Source organism: Melanaphis sacchari, unplaced genomic scaffold, assembly GCF_002803265.2.
Source record: "Melanaphis sacchari strain LSU unplaced genomic scaffold, SCAv2.0 Contig0_pilon_pilon, whole genome shotgun sequence".
Classification (NCBI taxonomy): Eukaryota; Metazoa; Arthropoda; class Insecta; order Hemiptera; family Aphididae; genus Melanaphis; species Melanaphis sacchari.
In genome coordinates this window covers 10,143,934-10,166,985 of record NW_020270366.1, presented here as the reverse complement: position 1 = coordinate 10,166,985, position 23,052 = coordinate 10,143,934, and the positions used below count along the sequence as shown (strand labels likewise).

At 26.8% G+C, this 23,052-nt stretch overlaps 1 protein-coding gene across 3 annotated transcripts in view; it reads right to left on the bottom strand.

Annotated features, from left to right (window-relative positions):
• LOC112596539 (potassium voltage-gated channel subfamily KQT member 1) overlaps positions 1-23,052 on the bottom strand; it is a 246,064-nt gene that overhangs the window by 173,877 nt on the left and 49,135 nt on the right. For 2 of the 3 annotated variants that reach the window (XM_025342278.1, XM_025342294.1), the window contains exon 2: positions 7,354-7,422. The gene's annotated coding sequence lies outside the window, so the exon portion shown is untranslated. Of the gene's footprint in view, positions 1-7,353; positions 7,423-11,796; positions 11,841-23,052 lie in introns of those variants that run through there. The other variant, XM_025342287.1, reaches the window with a different exon arrangement.

Below are 23,052 nucleotides of genomic sequence, written 5' to 3'. Positions count from 1 at the left end.
CTAAATATTACTAATAAATAATTAAACACTAAAAGTTAATGTGAAATACAAGTGTGTAAATATATTATTATAATATAAACAAATTTGCGTCTAATCATTGACAGCTCAATGTCTTAAGAATGTTTAATAAATAATCACTGAAAACTAGAAGTCTTAAGCACCAGTTAGATGCACGTGTTTCTGACGTATACAATGTACAAAAATCCAGACGTTCTTTAAACGAATGCCACAAAATAATAAATAACTTATCCATATGCTAATATGTGTTATTTTATTTATAATTTTGGATAATTTAGTCCATTCGCACTACACTTGGTCGGAAATTATTTTTAAATGTCTAACATTAGCAATTTAATTAACTATAGACTACACTTGGTACGCATTCATTTTTATGATTAAATGCACAAATTTTTTAACCTTATTTTTTGTTTGAAATTACAGTAAAAGTTATATAAATTACAATTTGTCAGCGAATAACAAAAATACAGACAGTAGCATAGTTACGGGGGGAAGAAAAGGGTCCCCCCAAAAAATCGTATCTAGGCCACCACTACATATAAGAGTTATCAACACTACAAATTATGATAATTTTTTATTTTATTTAGAATTATTGTTTTTTATTCAAATAATAAAAATTATCAGAGTTTATATGAGGGGTCATCAACCTTTTTAGGTATTGGGTCACCTATTAATTTTTATAAATTCCTTGGGCTACATCTATAAAAAAAAAAACATGACATGTATTAAGTGATTAAAAATATATTAAAATCTACATGATATGTTTAAAATGTGTTTGCGAGTATTGAATAGAGATATAGTTAGTCAAGGGTTGAATACCATTGGTTGAGTCCAGATATTTTAACGTTTTAATATTTAACTGATAAGTTTAACAAAACTTTTTTTTTTTTGTTTATAACATTGCAGAATAGTATTGATAATAATAATAAATTATAAGTTATCAATTTTTAATCTTTCTTGTACTACATTGTATTACATCACTTAATCTGTCGAGTTATTATTAATTTATACACATAATTTTTTATTCAAAAATAAATAAACTATAATAAAATATTATGTATATCAGAAGGTTGAAAATAAAAATAATACAAAGAAATTAGGATTTTGTTTTAAATAAAAGCACTACTACATGAATCTCAGAGATACTTCATATTGGAGATTTAGTTATACGAACTAGAAAATCAATATAGAAGTTTTGATTTGCGATTTGCAATTTTATTATTAATAATTTATCACACAGGTTTTTCGAAAAAATAACCCATATATACAAAATTAATGGATTTTTAAATCAAATTTATTTCTTCTCAAAACACTAAACCATAGTTGGTAATAATTTAATGCACTTCAAGAGAAGGAAACTTTATATAGCAGTACATTTCTTACACTGATCATATTACACCATAAGTGATTATGTATACAGTATATAAATAGTACCACCGTGCTCGGTACCAATAAAGTATTCGGAGCGTCAATTATTTGGTTAGGTAAATAGTAAATTGTACTTAGTTAGGATAAGCTCTCGCACACACTAAAAAACTTTTACTTAACAATTAAAGATATTTTGAGCACAAATGTCATAAGAATAAAACATCATGAAGTACATACCTTGTACGAATTTCGTTGCATTTAGTTATTAACCATTTACTACGGTTTAGAAAGCTTTGTACTAATCAGTGTGTGCACCCAACGAAATGGTTAAAACACGGTTTAATTTTTATTTATGTTCACCATATGATATAAAATCAATAGTTTTGTTCCAAAAAAATAAATAACTACCGATATTTGTTTTCATCCAAAAGATCACTTTACCAAAAAATTGCGCTCAAAGTTTAATTAACTCGACCTGTAAATAAATTGGCACTATTAAATATTGCATGGCAAATGGCCAAAAATTCGCAACAATCAATTGTTCGTATTTTACGCGAATATGTCGTGTCATAAAAGAACTGGAAGTTGCCAAAACAAAAAATTAAATGGCACAGTACCTACTGACGTTACGGATACTCATCAATTGTAACCACCAATCCATTTAAGCCGTCGTTGGGGAAACCTAGATTTTTCAAAATGATTACTGGCTTCTCGAGCTTCAATTTTGTGAGGATATACATATATATTTTATACATATCTACCTAGTAAATATAGTCTCATATACATTATTATATATTTACGTATACAGAATGTTGCATATCCAAATTATTTCCTTTAATAACGAATCATTCTAATCCTGATATTTAATTTTATTAAGTACTAAAAAATTATTGAGATTATTTTATTTTGCTTAAAGAGTATTCCGTGGTGATATAAAACTTTTCATTTGAGAATCTCTATTTTTACTGTATATTATACTCAATGAATATATATTATTTTATAAATTTTAATGTACCTACCTAATTCAAAATTTTATTAGTATTTCAATTATTAAAATTTATAGTTTATCGATAAAAGTTTTTAAAATTAGTTTTACGAAGATATAACATATACGTAATATCTTATCAATTATTTATCATATTTTGACCAATTATACAAATTTTAGATGTTAATAAATTTATATTAACTACTAGTATTCTCAAGAAAGTTAAAAATGAATAACTGTATTGTTATAAGAGAAGAAAAAAATGTATATGAATAGTGAATCACTCTGTATATAACACGTCGACGTGTTATCTAGATTACAGACGTTATAAAAGTGTCACAATTTTGAAATTACGTTTAATATCTCAGTTGGATTTTTAAACGATGGAATTGGTTGATCTGATTCAACATAAAAATTTGTCAACACATGACGTGAGTACGAGATATATCTATACGCATATATTTCTATCAAAGACATACGTGTTGAAGACTTACCTGCATTCGAACAGAGTGATATGGTATTATTATCGTTTATGTCGTCGTATTATGTGCATGCGAAACTCACCATGAGTATTGTACAAAACTTCGAATTATATTCCGCTAACTAAATTCATATTTGTGTTAGCTCGCATCACGCGTAAATTATTCGCATGTTCAATGATAGAAAATATTTTAAACTTTGTCCAATATTAAATAGCTTTACTCTCTATAATAATATATATTCTATACGGAAAGTGTCGTAACACATTATAGTAATATCCGGCTATCGAGAAGAATGCTCCTGGGCAAACTACCCACTTTTGTAGAGGTGTGATCGATTGCCACAGTCGCAATTATATACACGTCATGCGATCTTTGGCGGCATGTATTATTATTTACTTATTAAACAAGAACCATTTGCATAACTTCAAAACTACCCAATTCGAACCGAAAACGACCCGTCGCACTGCCATCCCGTGGTAAAACAATAATCGTTGCCATGTGATTAATGCGTTGTGTGTGCTCGACCGGCGGCGGCAGCCTAACGGTTCTCCTGCGGCCCTCGGCGAGACGTCATTCACATTATTATTTTAACGAGCCATTCATCACACCAAAAGGACCTCGCAACTCACCTTCTCTGGTCCTAACTCGTCACACACCAACGTCCCTATGCATGTACCTACACAGTCCACAGATATATTGTTCAGTTAATACTTTTCTTGATTGTGCTAGAGCAATAGAAATCGTTATAAGTCGCAAGACAGCACATTTTTTTTATTTAGGATTACAATTTTAAACTAGTCCAAGTATAATCAATTAGTAAAATGCGCTTAATACTTTCAAAATATTGGTTTCGAAAATATCAAAATAAGACTCTTATTATAAAAGTTACTGTGATAAAATAGTTTTAATAACCGGTGTTTTGATATGATTTCAGTCACTGTAACAATAAATACTATTATCGATTCATTTTCACCAGATATGAACAACACGGTGTATGAACAAAATATATACGCCATGACCATTCTTAAAACGGAAGTATAGTAGAAGGGGTGTAGGAGATCTTTCCTCGCTTTTCATCCTCAATTCGATATGCAGTATCATTATCATTGACATGAAAAAGAAGACATAAATATTTATAAATATATAAATAAATCAGGTGATTGTCGGTATGTGAAGATTTTCCTCTCGCCACAGTAAAATTTCTTGTATATTATGGACGTATGCATTTATATGCACCCCAGGGTGTACGCACGCGCCAAACAGTTGTGATTTAAATATGACGCAAACGAGACACGATAAACCTCATAATAATATCTCCCTGAAAGAGAAGAACGAGGATGAGACTTCATTGGTAATGTCTCAGACTAAAACGTTGCTCTTTTTCCACTTTTATGTGTTTTTTTTTTCAGTTTTAAACACACAATAGCTGTAGGATCACAAGATGAGTTTTCAGATAAAGAAAGAAAAAATTAACGTGTGTCTGTTTAAGAAAATATTCTATTCGTTTGCACGATTTAAAATAATATTAATCTTAAGTATTATTCCTTTAGAATAACGATTATTTTGATCATTTAGTTTTTTTTTTTTTTTTTAACAACAAAACGTAACTAAAAAATATACTACGAGCACTAAACGCATATTATTTTATCAAGTAAGTTTACAGTAACCAGATCAAGTAACAACTGCACTTCACTTTAAAGTTTAAATCATAAATTAATATTATCGTCTAATTAATATGTCAAGGTATTTTCTTTTATGTACTCACTATAATATAATATAATATAATATAATATACAAAACCTCAAGTATTATCATACACGAAAAATTCAAATCCAAATAGGTATTTTCGTGCATATGTTACATTCAAACCTATTAAAGTTATTAAATTAAGTAAAATTTATTTTAATTGTTTTTAGTTAGAGAACTACTTCAAGCTTTCAAAAGTTTTTAATACAACAAACATTTAATTTGATGCTTGCAAAAACTAGAAAAATAATTTTATACAAAGACAATACAATATAATGATACATAAATACACAAATCATTATAAGTAAACTCGAGAGTTTAATCTATCGTTTGAATCAAAATACAAAAATGTTCATTAGTTCAATGAAAAATGAATTACTGATAAATGTAAAATTAAAACTCTTGGAACTACGGCTATTTACTAATTCTGAAAGAGAACAATAAAAGCTTTAATAAAATTTGACAATTTAACCCTCTAGTTAATAGGTCTACTCATTAACAATTCACAGCACGTTAATATTGCTGTCACACTAATTTTATAATAGTAACAACTATAATAAAGTGTACATGTTTATATTCATTCTATTCAAATCAACAAAACCCAACTATTAATAAATATTATATTAAAAATGTTACCATAGTAACAGTAAATCGAAATTAAGTCTCGTAGTTCATATTAAAGTAGACTATTGAAAATATTCATCGTTATAACCAAAGTTGTATTAAAGGATCTTGATCCTTGATACCTCTTGAGAGAGCTCCATTGGATAGATATTTTTTAGGGACAGTGAGATGTTAATAGGTTTTACAATGATATGTAGGTGTTATTTATTTTTTGTTCATTCATTTTTGAAATAAAAAATGTTCTAACTTCAATCTTTTATTTTTAGGGTGATTTATAGTAGTAAATTTAATAAAGTAGGTATTTCGGAGGTCAAAAAAAGAAAAATCATTAGCTTATTTCTTATTTATGTTATAAATTAACTGTATATTTATTCATAGGTATACAGCTTTTTACAAATAGACTAATAAAAAAGATATTTAAATAAAAAAAGATTAAATAGCAGAATAAATAAACAAATAAAAAATATCCTTAGAAATATATACTGACAGACCGACTCCGTTAAAATCGTTTTTCCTACGCAATGATTTATTGTTGAATTAAAATTTAATACAATACATTATAATGACCTATTTAATGGAAAAGTGCACTCAATACCTGCTATATAGCAGAGTGGATTCCCTGTTTTTTTTTATTATTTATGAAATACGTGTATATTCCATAAAAATACATTGCCGCGAATATATTTCTAATCGATATTCATTTTAAAGTTATTCGATATCCACTCAATTCCCATGGTGTGAACTTCTTTTTGATTACAAAATAATGGAATCTTTAAGTGCAAATGTGTCTATTAAATTCGTAGACTGCCACAAAGACTTAAAAAGGGATTATGATGCCTTTGGGACAACTTTAATAAGTAAGGATGAAAATATTTTACTCGAGTATTTTTTTTTCATTTTTGTTCTTCCTTAATAAATATTTTTTTAATATAAAAAACAACAAAATAATTTTATAGATACTACATTTTGTAAATATAGGCAAAGTTAAGAGTTACATACTGCATAATACCATATTATAAAGTTGTTGCAAAAAAAAAAAACGTTTCAACAATGTTGGCCAAACCATAAAATTGATTTTTTTTAAACTAATACATTTTAACAACGAAGAAAATTGTTTAAAATATTTATTAGTAACCGTTGAAATCTAAATACAAAACGATTTTATTTTTAAATTCAAAGCCGAAGAGAAATAGGTACATATATGGTTAACATACTTAAATTTTTCATGTATAGAGTATTGATCGCACATTTTGTACATTGCCATTTACCTACACAATACCATCTTCGGGACTTTCAATGATTATACTTTTTTTGCGCATTTTTTACATTTAAATATAAAAATAAAACAACATGTATATCTAACAACGTCAAAATTATATAACACTAGATGCGTTCTGACGTTTTAAGTCATTTTAAGAACGTGACGATGGTTAATCGCTTTTCAAACTTGAAAATAAGGAAAGCCCAGACACGCCTCAGTGACCCCAGAACCAAAATTACGGAGCGATTCTCGTGAGACAAAAATCACAGCCGCTTTAAAACAAAAACCCGACATCGAAATCCCGTGTAAACAAATTATAATTCAATTTAAACTTTTACAGAAAAATATGGAACATTGGAACGTATAGCATTACTAGACTATGTCGTTTTGGTCATGATAATAATGCATAGTATTAAAGTTTATTACGAAATATATAATAAAAATAATATACACCAGTAATAGAAAATCAGTTTGTGGTTATGAAAACTTTAATTTTTTTTTTAATTTTTTTTTGCAAAGAAGGATTTAATTTATATTAATATGATTTGCATTGCGAATAAAACAATTTAAGTCCCGAAATTATTTCACAAAACTGTTCACTTTATTTAATAAATTACTAACTATGTCGATGGTTACGATGGCCGATTACTTTTTTAAAATATTATTATTTACATATTAAATGCTTTTAGAATTTATAAATAATAGCTATAATATTTTATAACAGACAGTGTTGCTACTATTAGTAACATCATAAATTAAAATCATCATCAGTTGTTACTTTCTGGTGTATAGTGTGTATTATATTTTGATTAATAACAATGATGTGTATTACAGTATTACATATATAATATATATATATATATACTTACAGTGTTTGATCGATTGTTACGTAGTTATTTTTTTGCGGTGGATTCCACTTTGAGCAGTTCAATAAACACCTAAAAATAGTATTAAATTATATTAATAACAATAAACTTATCAGTTAATATTCAAAAACATTAAAATTAAATTTAAAACAAACGTTACCATATTTTTAAGTTTTAATTTAATCACCAATAAACAAAATAGCATTCAAATTATTCATTTTAGCTTATTTAATGAACTGAAATTCTTTTTGCTTAACTGAAAAATATTTGTATAAATTGATAGTTATTAAAAATAAATATACAATAAAAACAGTAATAACCCTTATCGAAAAAAGTTGTAAGGATTCAAGAACAATATAATTTAAAAATAACAATGTGCAAAAAACGTGATTAAACGTAAAGAAATCTAGGAAAATCGAAACCTTTTAAACAAATTCAAAAGCACAAGAGAAAAATTAATCCTAACTAATCCGTTTTCTCATAATAAGGAATGAAAAATAAATCTTTACTTCTAGAAAAAAAAGAAAGAACTATAAAATCTATTAAAGCAAATAATTATGTCAATCGGTGTTACTATTGAAGTGAGTCTAATCAATAGATTTCTGAATACACTAAACTTATTTGATTAGATAATAGGTATGTTTGAGACATGAACAAATCTTTTTAATGATTTATATTGAAAATTTCCATATACAAAATAATAATAGTGTTTCTGTTAAAAAAAAAAAAAAAAAAAAAAAAAAAAAAAAAAAAAAAAATTTTATAAAAAAAAAAAAAAAAAAAAAAAAAAAAACAGAGAACAAAGTATCTTGAACGATTTGTCTGCCTGTAATTATAATGATTAAGCTTAAATGGTAAATCTAATTCATAGTGAATACCCAGATATTTTATTATTTTTATTGTATAACGTTCAATGTTATTCAAACTTTCATAGAAAATATAATTTTCATTAGGACTAGAAAAAAATAGTTAAAAAATATTGTTATTTGTTAGTAGATAATTTTTCTTAATCTAGGCTAACAATTTGTTTTATTATTTTTAATATTTCTGAATCTAAATTTAATTAAAAAATAAGTTTGCAATATAATTTAGCATCATATTATTATCCTGATGATATGACACAATTTAAAAATTAGACAAAATAATTTAATTTCATCATTATTTTAACATGTTCTTTCTGGAAATTTTGCCTTTTTAATAGTCTAAATATTGTATTGATGTCGTTCAATGTGATTGGTGGTAAAAGGAGTTGAATCTCCGACGAGTAATAATGTTGTTTGTTTGGATTAGGTTTTGTTAACTTTAATTCTCCAAAATTTGTACTAAGGAGCAAGTGAGTTAATGTGTTTTTAAAAATCATGGAATTGGAGATTTAAAAGGATTTTTATCATAAGACACTTTCATTGTGTCATCTACAAAATTTGCTCTGTATTAGGACTATTGACAGCTTAGTCTGAGATGTGCCGATATAAACACTAAATAGCGTTAGGATAAACGAAAATAATAATTTTTTTTTTATAATAAAATTTAAGCAATCATTTGTAAATAATGTATAAGATCTTAGTATAGTATATATATATAAGAAAACATTAAGGTTTATAATATGGTCTCTGCAAATCCTTTTAAATTAAGCAGGTGAATGATGATTTATTTTAAGCTTAATTTATGATAGGTCACTTTAGACTCATTTGTTTCTCCTGTTAAAATTTAAAATTATTTATTATTCCCGTATTAAAAATGTCAAATGCCTAACCATATTAAATTCACAATTAGTACTGAAAATAACAACTTGGAAAATCTTGCTACAATGTGCAATAATAACGATTATAATTTAAAAAAGTTTAATTTTACTATGTAAGATTAAGATTATTGAATTTATAAATGTTTAATAATAATGATGATTAACATATAAACCAGATAACTATTTCTAAAAGACTTGTGTGTATATGAATAATTATCTACAGAGGGCTAATATTTTTATTATTATTTTTTTTTTAAATCATAATTAAAATAAAAAAAAAAATATATAAATCGAATCAGTATTTTTGTTTTCCATAGTCAAATTTTATATATTTTTTAAATAAAACCAAACACGTTTGGTTAAATATAAAATGAAATACACTACAAAGTAGAATCGCACTATATAAAAATATTAATGCAATTCTTGAACAACAAAACATTTTTTTTTTTTAATTCGTAAAAAAATACAAGACAAAAACAGTAGACACGTACAATAAAACGGTATATTTTTACAGAATATATATAATATTGTTTGTGTACTGAAGAAATGTTTTTTTATTTTTCTTTTTTTCTTTTTCTCATTATTATTATTACTAAAATAATCTTTCCACAATCTTCGTGTGTTTATTAGTATATGAGCTTACTGTGATCTCTGAAAATGAACGGAATGACATCAAATAAAATTCTCGATCAACAAACAGCCGACTTAATACTATAACTGGTCGTCATAACATTATATTTTAGTGGATGTTTTGAATTCAGTTATCTTGACCGCGGGTTCACACAAAACCTCGTCGTTTCGACTTTGCACGGTATTTAGTTTATTAATGTTGACCGTTTCTATTTAACATAATATAATACTATTGCGTTGCATATGTAGCGGTAGGTCTTGCTTAAAATGTAGCTAAAACATTTCACCGTTGTTGCGTATAGTTTTGGGTATGTGCGTCAAAACACAATAACTAATTACCGTTAATGTTTAAACGGTCAGAACTATTTACGTACACACTACACACGTTCCGCGGTGGCTAACCATTCATGAGTAACAGGATACACTCGAAAACGCATCATCAATAACCGCGTTTGGGTAATACATTAATACTACATTATAACCACGTACCTGTAGTTACCACGTGGATGTCCAAGTCTGAACTCAAATTTTACCATTGATGGTACATCCCCTATTTGCTTTGTACACACAAAATTTTGAACGGGCGAGTGTACGTGAACATACAAATTTCGATAATTATTTTATACAATTACATTAATTAATATAAATATGCTTTAGATATGCGCACAATAATTGTATAAAATACGGGGTACACGTGAAATATGAACTTTCTTTATGATTCACGCGGCGACACTTTAATGTTTTGATTCGTCAAACATGCACCCTATTTTTTCTTTAATAATAAATTAATTCAAATCCTAATTTTTGAAAATTTTAAAAATGCTTAAAAAAACTATTTTTAAATTATTGAGATTTTTTACAACTTAAGTAGAGGTTTGTGATGATATAAACTCCTATTTTTCAAATGAAACCCCACATTTTTACCAATTAATTATTTAATAAATAATTTTTTTTTATTTAAATTTTTAACGCACTTAAACAAATTTAAAAATTTTAATGAAACGTTTTTCAACTAATAAAACGTCTTTACTGAAGATAACGGCCCTTTAAAATGGTTGGAAAAATTATAAAATATTTTTAATAATATTGGATACTATGTTTGGACCATTTCTCCAAATTATAAATATTGACAGATTAATATTGATTACTAACATATTCTAGTCACAATAACCCCCATATTTCCTGAATCTATTATCGTAAACCCTCAGCACACAAAATCAATAACTTAAAAACTACTAGTTTGAATTTCGATGTTGATATATCAATATTTTCAGAAAAATTATTTGTTAAATAATTTACAGTAAAATAGGAGGAATCTCATTCGAAAAATAAAAATTTGAATTTCTGGAGAACACTCCTATTTAGTAAAAAAAATCTCAACATTAGTAAAATTTGGTCTTTAAGTATATATACTTGAAAATTTAAAAAATTTATTTTTGAATAACTGCATTGTTGAAAAAAAATAGGGTGAGCATGTTTGGTAAATCATCCTGTATATTACAACGCAGTTTACACATTGGGCAACAGTGTTTGTGAGGTCTTATAAGGGGTTATAATATTATGCATGTATACATGAACGCTGAGATTTTTTTGTATAATATCCTTTTTAAGTATTGAAAATGTTGATACTTTGACATATTCGAAATATAATCAATTTTCGGTTGAATGATGCATGTGTAGATTGTACTACGCGCTAAACGTGAAAATTAGTAGCGCTAAAACATGTTTTCTAAAAAATACCTACTACATTTTAGAACCGAAAAAGCTTTCCTGTTCCGCCCAGAATTTGAAAAGAATCAAAATGTTATGTTACATAAAAATACCTATCGCTGAATAGATTACTTAACATGACGTAATATGCCTATACACATTTTATATTGTAACATATCGATGATGTGGATGCGTGAACATATTATATATCTACATGTATAATAATGACGCTGTATCGCCAAATCACAATGATTTCTGAAGTCAACGTCTCAAGTTGTCTACACTCACTCAGTTTTTATCCCATCTACGAGTAAAATAAAAAAAAAATGCACATACTAGAATCGGAATATCGATTGTCAATGTACCTTCCAACTCAAAGCGTAGCTACGTAGCTACTGAGAGTTTTTTCTTTTCTTTTTTTCCATAAACGCCCAAGCTAAAAAAATAAAATGAAAATTTGTTAACCCGTCAACCGAGGTAAGGGTATCATACATATATGTGAATGAAGCATGATTACGAGGTAATGATGATTATGGTGATGGTGATAATAGTAAGGTCCGGAGGAAAAACGTTCGTTCGTATAATATGGTCATACTTGGATACACGGATCGATGCATACATGAATCTGTATATAAAAATTATAACAGAAAGGACTTATTTACTTAATTTATCTGATGTCCTTATTTATTACATACAATAATATTACGTTTTATGTGATATGCGTGCGATGATTCTAAAACTGTTTTGTTCAAACAGTCAGGTATTGTCTTAAAAGACACATTATCGCAGTTTCGCTGTATTATTTCAAATCACTCTAAAGCAAACCATAAACTATCCGTTTATCTTCGCTTCTTATCTGAAAGTTCGTACAAGTGAGACGAGACTGAAGGTTACGCATACATACTTACAAACTTATCGTAATATTTCAGCTGTGTTGCATTTCTTAAGCCATACAAATCGTTGCACTTGTTTTAAAAATCAAAACAACTTAACAGTCCTGGGATATCCAGACACGTATGACCTAATCTCCTGAATGATTAAATGCTTAGGACCGTTCAAGTGAAATAGATCGAGTATGCGCCGCTTATTGTTGGTATTCCTACCTTATATCGTACATACGCGTGTACTAAATAATGTTACATGCAAAGACTTTTTGTACGCGTACGTACATGGAATATTGCAATCGTAGTCGCATCTCGAGAACGACGAAAGTGACGTCTGAAGGGTCATTAGACGAACGGGTGATTTTGCATCTCTCCCTATTATTACTACAAAGAGGAATATATATGTATAGTATCAAGAGGGAAGTCACTAATGCTGGAGACCAATAATATGTGATATTTGGCCCTTTGATACGTGTGTATAATATAACCATGTAAATAAAGCTCGCAACCTGGATAGAATTGGTCCATTAATACGCGTGATGAATTTTACACACATTATAACTTACGATTCTTATTCGTCAGATGAATGGAAACAACAATGTAATATTGTTAATATTATTTTAAGATTATATTTTAAACCGTTTTAATGTGATTTCGCTGTATACCAACGACATTTTACGATCGACCGAGCATTAATATTATTATTATTATTATTATTATTATTATTATTATTATTATTATTATCATCATCATCTTACTCGATCCGAGATGACCGACTAACTATAATACTATATTTCACTGTATACAGTATATACAGAAGTTATTATTACTATAATGTATTTTAAATTTTAATACGTCGATGTTATTATCTTTTTGTTTTAAGCTTGCCAGGGTGAGAGTTGCGTTATTATGCCATAAAATGGAAAAAAATCATTACCTATTCACAACAGTAAAATTCATTAAACATAAAATAACTATGTGCCGGTTAGTGCTTGGAAGATAGTTCAATGGTAGTATAATAGTCAGTAATTCCATATAATCCACGTTAATGAATACAACGTAATTATATAATTATATTATTATATTAACACTAAAACAAATTATTGGAAGTTGTTGAAGACATGTTTATTGAAAAAATTCGCATTAATGACGACCAGCACGTATGGTAAATTTATTTGTACATGATGGTTTTTTTTCTGTCAACCTTATCCAATTAAATTAATCTTAATTTATTATGCAATCAAAATACGTAGTTATATAATACATTTTTTGTTTACATTAAAGAATATAATATATTCACAAACGGTCGTTCGTATTTTATATGGATATAACTTCATTTTTTTTTATTATTGTTATTTGCTGATTCAAAACCTTTTAATTCAATTAGATCGTAAGTAACAGGCTCGATCCTTTGATTTATTCATCATGTTGGTTGGAAGAAATTTTTTCTATAATATAATATACCTCTATTACATTATTGTATAATATAAAAAACATTTTTTTTTTTTTTAACAAATGAAAAGCAAAATAAAATAGCATTGAAAAAATAAACAAATTCATTCTACTGTAAAGTAGATTTCGAATGTACATCGTCACTAAAAAGATTGAATACTTATTGAATAAAACTGAAGAAGCGCTCTACTCGACAATCGATTAACAACACACCAAACTCAGACTATAACCATGACTTTTACATGATATTTTTTAGAAAGACACCTAGAACATTCATAATTTAGAATTTATATTTAAAAAACACACAGATATAAGATGAAATTTAAAATAAATTATAAAAAAAAAGACTTTGGATTTATAGTGAAAATATTAGTTCACCTCTTTTGATAAGAAATATTTCTTAGACACCATCCGAAATATAATCATATTACTGAGAATCCCAAACATCTCATATGTCACAAATAATTAATTTTAATTTACGAACGCGTTGTGACTGAATGAAATATTCTTACCCTGAAATTACATTTAAATATGTAATATCTACCAGTTGCGCCATAAATAGTAGGTGTCTATACTTACCTTGTTTTTAAATTTGTAAAATGTCTGCCAACCACACAGATACAAAACAAAAAATAAGATGTTAACAATAATAATTGTATGTTATCAAATAATTTCCGAACCAATCTAATCAGACCTAACCGAACATTAAAAAATTATTAAAACTTTTAAAAGTGTTACATTGATAAAATAATGACGAAAACATCAAAAATATTATATTTACCATAAAAGTTTTATTTTATTTTTTTCGTTATCAAATTTATTAAATGTTGATTAATTTAAGTTTTGAATTCAATTATAAATATACTATAAATTCAAAATTTTAATAGTTTTTTAATACCACTAATCATTATATTTTAATCTTAGTGATTATATATATACTCTACCAATAAATTATTTTTTTCGGAATGGATAAAAGGCCCAAAAATGTGTAGCCCTATACTTTCATAACCCGAAAAATGCAAGTATTACAGTATATATTCTTATAGATTTTCTAAAGCTTATGATGTTTACAATCGACGAGGCGATGGATATATTAATGATTGACTTAGGGTTGTGAATTATGTGCACTAAAAACGTGTTAAATATGTATGGACTTATAAATTAAATATTGGAAAATACATATTAAAATAATGCTCTAAAAAACAAAAATTAAGCAAAAACATATATTTCATTGCTAAACTATTTATAAAATTTAAAAAAAATAATAATTAAATAAATGTACATTTTGTCAATATTTTTATACGCTATTGTATGTCACTGATATTTATAAATATTTATTATAATAATACTTCAACCATTGTTTTACATAACAACCATTAACAGTATAAATGCATATTATTTTTTATCTATATTTCCATTCATCAATAAATATAAATGGCATCCATATCATAACTTGACTTAGGAAATAAAAGGAAAATTACTTTTGCTATCAAAGTTTCAAAAAAAAAAAAAAACCAAAAGCTAATTATGATTACCAAATTGATCAAACAGTATAAAAATATATGTTTAGGTGTCTTTTGAACAAAAAAAATAAGTACTCATCACAGAAAGAACATTCAAACTAAAAATATGCTTAAACCTCAAATTGAAAATACCACAATAAACTTTCGTTTGAGCACTGTAGTACTACAGTACCTATACGGTTAAGTTAAAAAAAAAAATGTTGAACAAACTTAATTCTTTTTACAAAAAAAGACGAAAAAAGATTTTAAACACAAGATTTTATGATAACAACGTAATATTTCAAATGGTATGGTGGGGTTAAGCACTTACTACCAATGCAAAAACATTTATTTTAATTTTTTTTAAACACAAAAAAAATAACCAAGGTGACCTGCAGCGATTGCCGTTAAAATAAATCGCATGGTATTTACGCGTATATTACTACCACGAGACCCAAAACTACATCTGTCGCCAATACGCAGCCATATGATTATTACCGATTACTTGCAATCCCCGCAGGGGAACGATTTTATTCACTTGGAACTCATGCAATATAATGTGTTTAATATCGTTATTAAAATAATAATATAATAAACCTACGAGTAAACTTTCGACGCACAGTATTATAATTAACAAACTTATCGTTATTTATGCCGTATAGACGTAAATTGTAAGCATGTATTGAATGCTACCCACATGTGAGATGATATGAAACGGGATTTACTCAGAAAACAACAGCCCGCCACGGCTTAATTCTAATAACTAACTCGCTATGTGAAAATAATAATGATTATTATTTTTGTTAGTAGTAGTATTAGTATTAACTGTTTAAATCTTTTCGGATTGACAGGAAATCAACGTCATGAATCACCCCACACAAGTCGAGTTAAATGTGAAATCTATCAATTTAGTGTCGGTAGGGGTTACTATAAATTGCATTCCATTATTTTTTATGTAAATTTTAGCCTAAGTAATTTTTATTTATACGTAAATTAAGTTTCAGGTAAAAAATTACTTGATTAAAAATGTATAGTTATAAATTATTAATTAAAAATCTGGTAAAAATTAAATATTTAATACAACTTTTAAGGAATAAACGAAACCAAAATCTTATTCCATCAAATATTTTCAACATTTCCTTTTGTTTTTCATAATGTTTATATTAATTAATTGAAAAAATAATAATACAATTTAGTAAATCGTACACCGCACACAAACTATGACGAAATATACATTGAATATAAGTAATACTGCATTAGTGATCAGTAAACAAAAGTAATATATCTACATCGTTAAGCCACATTAATTTTTCATGAGTATTTTGAGATTAAATTTTGTTGAAATTGGATATTCGAACATAAAATAATAATTTCTCTCCAAATGATTTTTCTTTTGTCAAAATAATAAAGGTATACCAAAAAATATCAATCGTAGGAACTTAAAATTTATTGCAATCACGTAAATTATTATTTTTTTTTAACATTTATTCCTACAATATGTTGGTATAAGTAAACAATTATATATAATATTGTATTATGAATTATAATTATTATTTTTATTACGTATTATTATTATTATTATAAGTTATACATTTTTTTTTTAGATAAGCTAATAAGCTAAATTAATGAAGTTATTAATTATTTATATATTAGATATAACTAATAAAAAAATAAATTATTAGTAGTAGTATAAATAAATTGTGAATTATTCTTGGATAAAAGAAGCAGACATCTGCTTCTTTGCTTAGAATCGTATTTTGTATACTCATAGAGGAGGTACAGTTAAAACCTAACCTCATCTAACCTGTAAACATAGGTGCAAATAAATTGACTTAGAGATTTAGACAATAATTTAGTTGTAGGAAACTCAACATTAATAGTTTTTTTTTTTTTTATTATAAAGCATTTTCTAGAACCTAATTTAACATCAATAGTCAGGTATATCAAAAGTTGAATATGCTTTGAAATATATATTTTTTACTTACTTAAAAAGTATAAAATGTGAAGTATAAATTGTACAACAAATTATATTGTATACACCAGGGGTCACTAAATCTCGATCCGCGAACAAATTATATCCAGCCCACAGGCAAAAAAAAATTAGTTATCATTACTTACAATTTTATGATAATATAATGTTTAAAATATATGTACTTTGAATTTATATGGCCCGTGAAAAATGTCTAGTTATTAAATAAAGTCCTTCAAATATATTTATTAATAACCTCTGGTAAACACTATACAATTTACATTGTAAGAAATAAATCCGAAATGATAAAAAAAAGTTTTGATATAAAAACGGTTTAATTTTTATAAAAATTGTAATTGATCTAGTAATATAATTGTTTTTAACGGCCAACAACCGATATAAGTTATTTTAAGGGAAATACAAAATTGTTATTGTTGTGCTGATGTTTATGTTTACGCCATCGCATAACAAAAAGAAACTATTCTACAATAGATAATATAACGTATGCTTTTATATTAGATACACAACTCAACTACTCTGTACCTACCTATTCTATTATATTATTTCACTGTTAGCTTATACACTAGGTACTGTATGCACGTGAATGGGTATGTAGGTTATTATCTCCACTGTGTATTCAGCAGTTGCAAGCACACCGACTACTATTAGCCTATTGATTTATTTAAATCTTTTCGTCTTATAAATAAATAAAAACATTTTTAAAGACATGCTTGTTTTACATAAATATTCATGAAAAGTGCACATTATATGTTTATTTATTCATTCAACATTTTTATTTAGGTATATAAATATATTAAATAAAAATCATTCGAATTTCACTAAATATTTACTCAGTCATATTATAGAAAAACTGAATAGGTAGTATACTCAATTGATAAATTCATAACAGTGTTTTTTATTCAATAAAAAAATGTTAACTTATATTTTTGTTTAATGGTATTAGTACATTTAGTGCCATTTAAATGTATGTTCTAATGAAATTCTTATATAAAACGAAAGCTTATACATGAATACAAATCAAATAGCTTTATTCTAGGTACTACTATAAATTATTTTTTTTGTTAATTGCGCATAAAACAAGTCATTATGAAATAGATAAAATACTCTAATAGAATATCATTTAAATTACCCTTAGACATCCAGATCTTAAAAAAAAGGTGCTCACATAAAAATATGAACATAAATGTGAATTTCATAACAATTCTTGATTGAATATTCCGTTTAAACATACAGTTTCCATCGCCATTTTCGTTGAATAAAATACGAAGTTATCCAACATATTTAAATAATACACCACATTAAGTAGAATATAAATCACTAGTGTTGTTTGATCGTCGTACATTATGTAGTTACAAAGGTAAATATGCCACAAGATATACTTGTCTACATGTCAACTTAAATTGAAAAATACGATGAAAGCAAAATATCTCACTAGAATATTATTTATACGATTGATGTTTTAAAAAAATATTTAGCGTTCAGAGTAAAAAAATAAAGATAATAATTAAAAACAAGCTAACAAACATAACTAAATCAAAATTGTTGCACTCATTACCATGCGAAAAAAAATTAAAATTGTAAAAATATTATATACGTAGATCAACATTTTAAAAAGACTTACTCTATAATATAATAGTTAAATAAACGAAGCTTATTATAATTTTATCCGTAAATTTGTTTCAAAAGCTGATACGATTATATAGTTTTTTTCACTACAAAACCACGACTTCTTGACGACTAATTTCAGAAGACATACGTCGACTGGTTTTCGGTCACGACATAATTATTTTTCTGCCATCACTGAGCTTTTAGACCAAATATTTATGCCCGGTCTCTCGCTTTTATGTCTGATTGATGTTACTCAAAATAATCTCAAAAATCAGTAAAAATACGAATAATACCAAAAACCTGTTTTTCTTAATACCATGTGCATACATCATAAGTATTACTGTAATAAAAATATACAACAAGATTAATTAATAAACCATTTTTATTAGTAGTAATTCTTGACAGCATCAAACTTTTAAAAGCGCCAAAACACGTTGGTGTAAGACTTTTTTGTCTTGTGTCAGCGGTTATTATTAAGCACTCAAACAAGTTTTCCAATATATTCTTAGGCCATTCCTTAAAACATATTAGAGAAAATTGGCTTAAAAGTCCAATTGACTCCATGATTTTCTGTCGAATTTAGCGTGTTGAAGTTAATAATTATATTTTATACTCTGCGGTAGAATTTTGAATGAATAACAAAAATCTCGTCGCCTGTATGAGTGCATACATTATACTCGTATTATGGTGAAATCTATATAAAACAGACATCTTTCTAAACGGACAAAATAATAAGATTCCGACGAAATGATGGATATTCTAATATATTTCTACCTGTCTATAACAAATACGGACAGTAATATTTTTTGCCGATATCTTGATAACGAATAACTATCTCAATTCAAAATCAAATATATTGTAAGCGTATACATAATATGTATCACGTAACAGTGTGGGAATTATTCGGCGTAAAGACTGTAGTGACTTGTTATTTCCCAAACTTGCTGAGAAAATTGGAATCGATAAACGTAAAAGGTCGAAGTTTTTAAAAATAAAGAATAATTTTAATTTGGTACAAAAAAAAAAAAAAAACCCACAAAAGAAAAATGTCTCAAATTCCAGAGAAATAGGCCTGGTGAGTTTAATTGATAAATTCGTTTTGGAATTGTTTATCTGAGTTATGAATAAGAATGTGCCTGAGTCTGGATCATGGGCGCCCATAGGTAATATTTTAGGGGGGTCAAAATAAAAAAATTTTCGAATGTAAGATAATAAAGATTTAATGTTATTTTTCATATATAAATTTATACACTATACATGCATGTTATATTTTTATTTATATATATATATATAGTGTATTAATAATAATTGCCATATGAATAAATAAATTAATAAATAATAATTGCCATACGAATAAATAAATAATAATTTTAATAAGTATATAAAAAAATAAAAATTAAATAATATAATTAAGTATATTATTCGGTATCAGTAAATAAGAACTGTAAATTTCTTCGTTTTATTCTAAACATATTAATGACATCCTGAATGAAAATATCCTTATTTGCGTTAGGTTAAAATATTTGTAGTACCTATATTGTGATCTTTATAGATTTACCACAAATTATCTGTGATAAATAATTTTACGTATAGGTAATACGGACTACAGAATACGACCTATTTATGATGTTAATATACGATAACAATGAGTATAGTTTTATATTTATTTCATATCTTAAAAGTGATTTCAACAAATAATTTGCCTCGGTAATAAGGTAATATTGTGGTAATATTTTTTCCAGGGGGGGAGGGGGGCAAGTGCCCTGTCTTGCCCCCCCTCCAATGGACACCCATGGTCTGGATTAATGGTTTAAGACAAATTATTAGAGATGGCTTGAGGAATCGTGAGCAACAGTTTTGAAGCTTCCAATGGCTAGTTTAAGTACTTGAAAGAACGATATGAAAAACTCAATGAATTTATCGAATTGATGGAACCTCTCCCGCAACATTGAAATGACAATTTCGCTCAAGTAGACGACGATTATTTATCTATATAATCCAGCTCAAACAGTTTAGCTATAATTTTAGATAAATATCGTTCAATTTAAATCCATTGGAAGCAAATCATGAACAACAAGACAATGACCAACAAAAATACTCTGACATTGAGACGTTTAGAAACTATTCGTATTCAGAAGCTCTTGAGCAGCTATTTTTAATTTGAAGGAGTTTTATTTTAAAAGTGACAAAGAAGAGTTTTCACTCGTAAGTGAATCAATAATGCATTACGAGTTGGAAATTACAAACCAAAATTAAAACAAAAAAAACATCAATTCTATAATTTTCTTGAAATACTTTGATGTGTATGTGTATTATTGATACTAAATAGTAGATATTAAATAATAATAATATATATATACATATATAAATTGTATATTCAGAATACTAATAATATTAAATAATAAATTTATCATAATTTCGTTAAATATTTATACGAGTATAGTTACGTATATGAGTTTTACCAAATACATATTAATAGTGAATACTTTTTATGGTCTCATAACTGCCCGTTATACGCATACTGATTTCATTGTATATCATATTATATCGGAGCCTGACGATAACGTGGAAAATTTTTACCTATTGTTCCGCTTGAATATCGTTAAGCGGGCAGATCAAAAACGATTTACATTGACTTTTTGCACGTTATCCAAAATTCGATTGAAAACAGAATATTATATTGACGTTAAACGCAACCGAATGGGATGGAAAAAAAAACGTGAACATTATCGAAACACTTTCAAATTCCGTGAAATATCCGAATGTATACTCAACGAACACGTGGAGTTTTAAAAATACATCACTCGAAGTTATATAATAAACAAATGTGTTCAAACCCGACAGTTTTTCGAAGCAGAAAATATAACAACATTGCCATCGCGTAAGTCGTCGAGGTTAGTTGTGCATATAATGTGCACGTAGTTTTGTAGACCAAGTATATTGTAAAATGTGTCAATATAACTTTACTCTTGTATGATAATTTATATTCCAACAATACGAACTACGAGTGGAGAGGAAGAAAATTTAATTAAATGTATAAGCAACAATCAATAATAATAGCATACCTACCTATATCATAATGGTTGGTGTATAATATTATTGAAACGTATGGTGGTCTCATTTGACCAACTAATAAATAATACGAATCTGCGTAATCGCAACCGTAGTGACGTAAATTGTTCAAAAGATCGTTTGCCCCGCATCCGGCCGATCCGCTACGACTACCGACGAATCGTTTCGACTCATTGATTCACATATAACCAAAACAATAATAATCATTTAGGATTTCCGTGTTTGCGCGCAACACTGCAGTAATCTTATGATTGTTTATCTGACCGTTATCGGTGACGTTCATCTCGAGCGATTTGAAGCAACTATAGCCACCACCTGACAATACTTGGATTCGGAAACAATATTATTTATTAACGTGTGCTTTACACCAACCCTAAGATATGTAGGAAATTTATATTTTGATGGGAAATTCAACGATGATCAAAATTATTTGAGAAGTTATAGTGTTCTTAACCAACACTTTTAGTCGATAATCGAAGTGTCACGTTTGTTTTTTTTTTACTTTAGTTCAAATCTGATGTACTACAAAACTTAATTGTTGAAATTTTTTTAGTTCCCGGCCTAAAATCAACTCTCTAGACATTTTTTTCTACACTACACATAAAAATTCAAATGTGTTGTTAAAAAAAAAAAAGAAGCGTATATGATGTACTTTTTTTCAATCGTACTATTTTTGATTTTGATACACTTGTTAATTTTACTATTGATCCATACATTTTTAATTTCATAATATTTAAATCAAAACAAAAACTTATTTACATAGGTTTATTAATTAATTTTATTACACATTTTTTGGCATTATATCCAACTATTAAGCCTCAATTAATTGTTTGTAAAAAAAAAATAAACATCATATATTAATATAACCGTTAAATTGTTATTCGTTATTATAACACGTGACAAATACATTCACAAATTTAGAAAATCAACAATGAGATTTATCTTGCGATACATATAACTATAATTGTATAATTTATACTTCAAAATGTATTCAGATAAATACAATAGCCCAGTATTGTTAAAAGTTAATTGTATTTTATATCCCGAAGATACATATATAAATTCAGGTAAAAGTATTCATCTGATGTCGAGAAAATAGAAATTTTAGGTTGG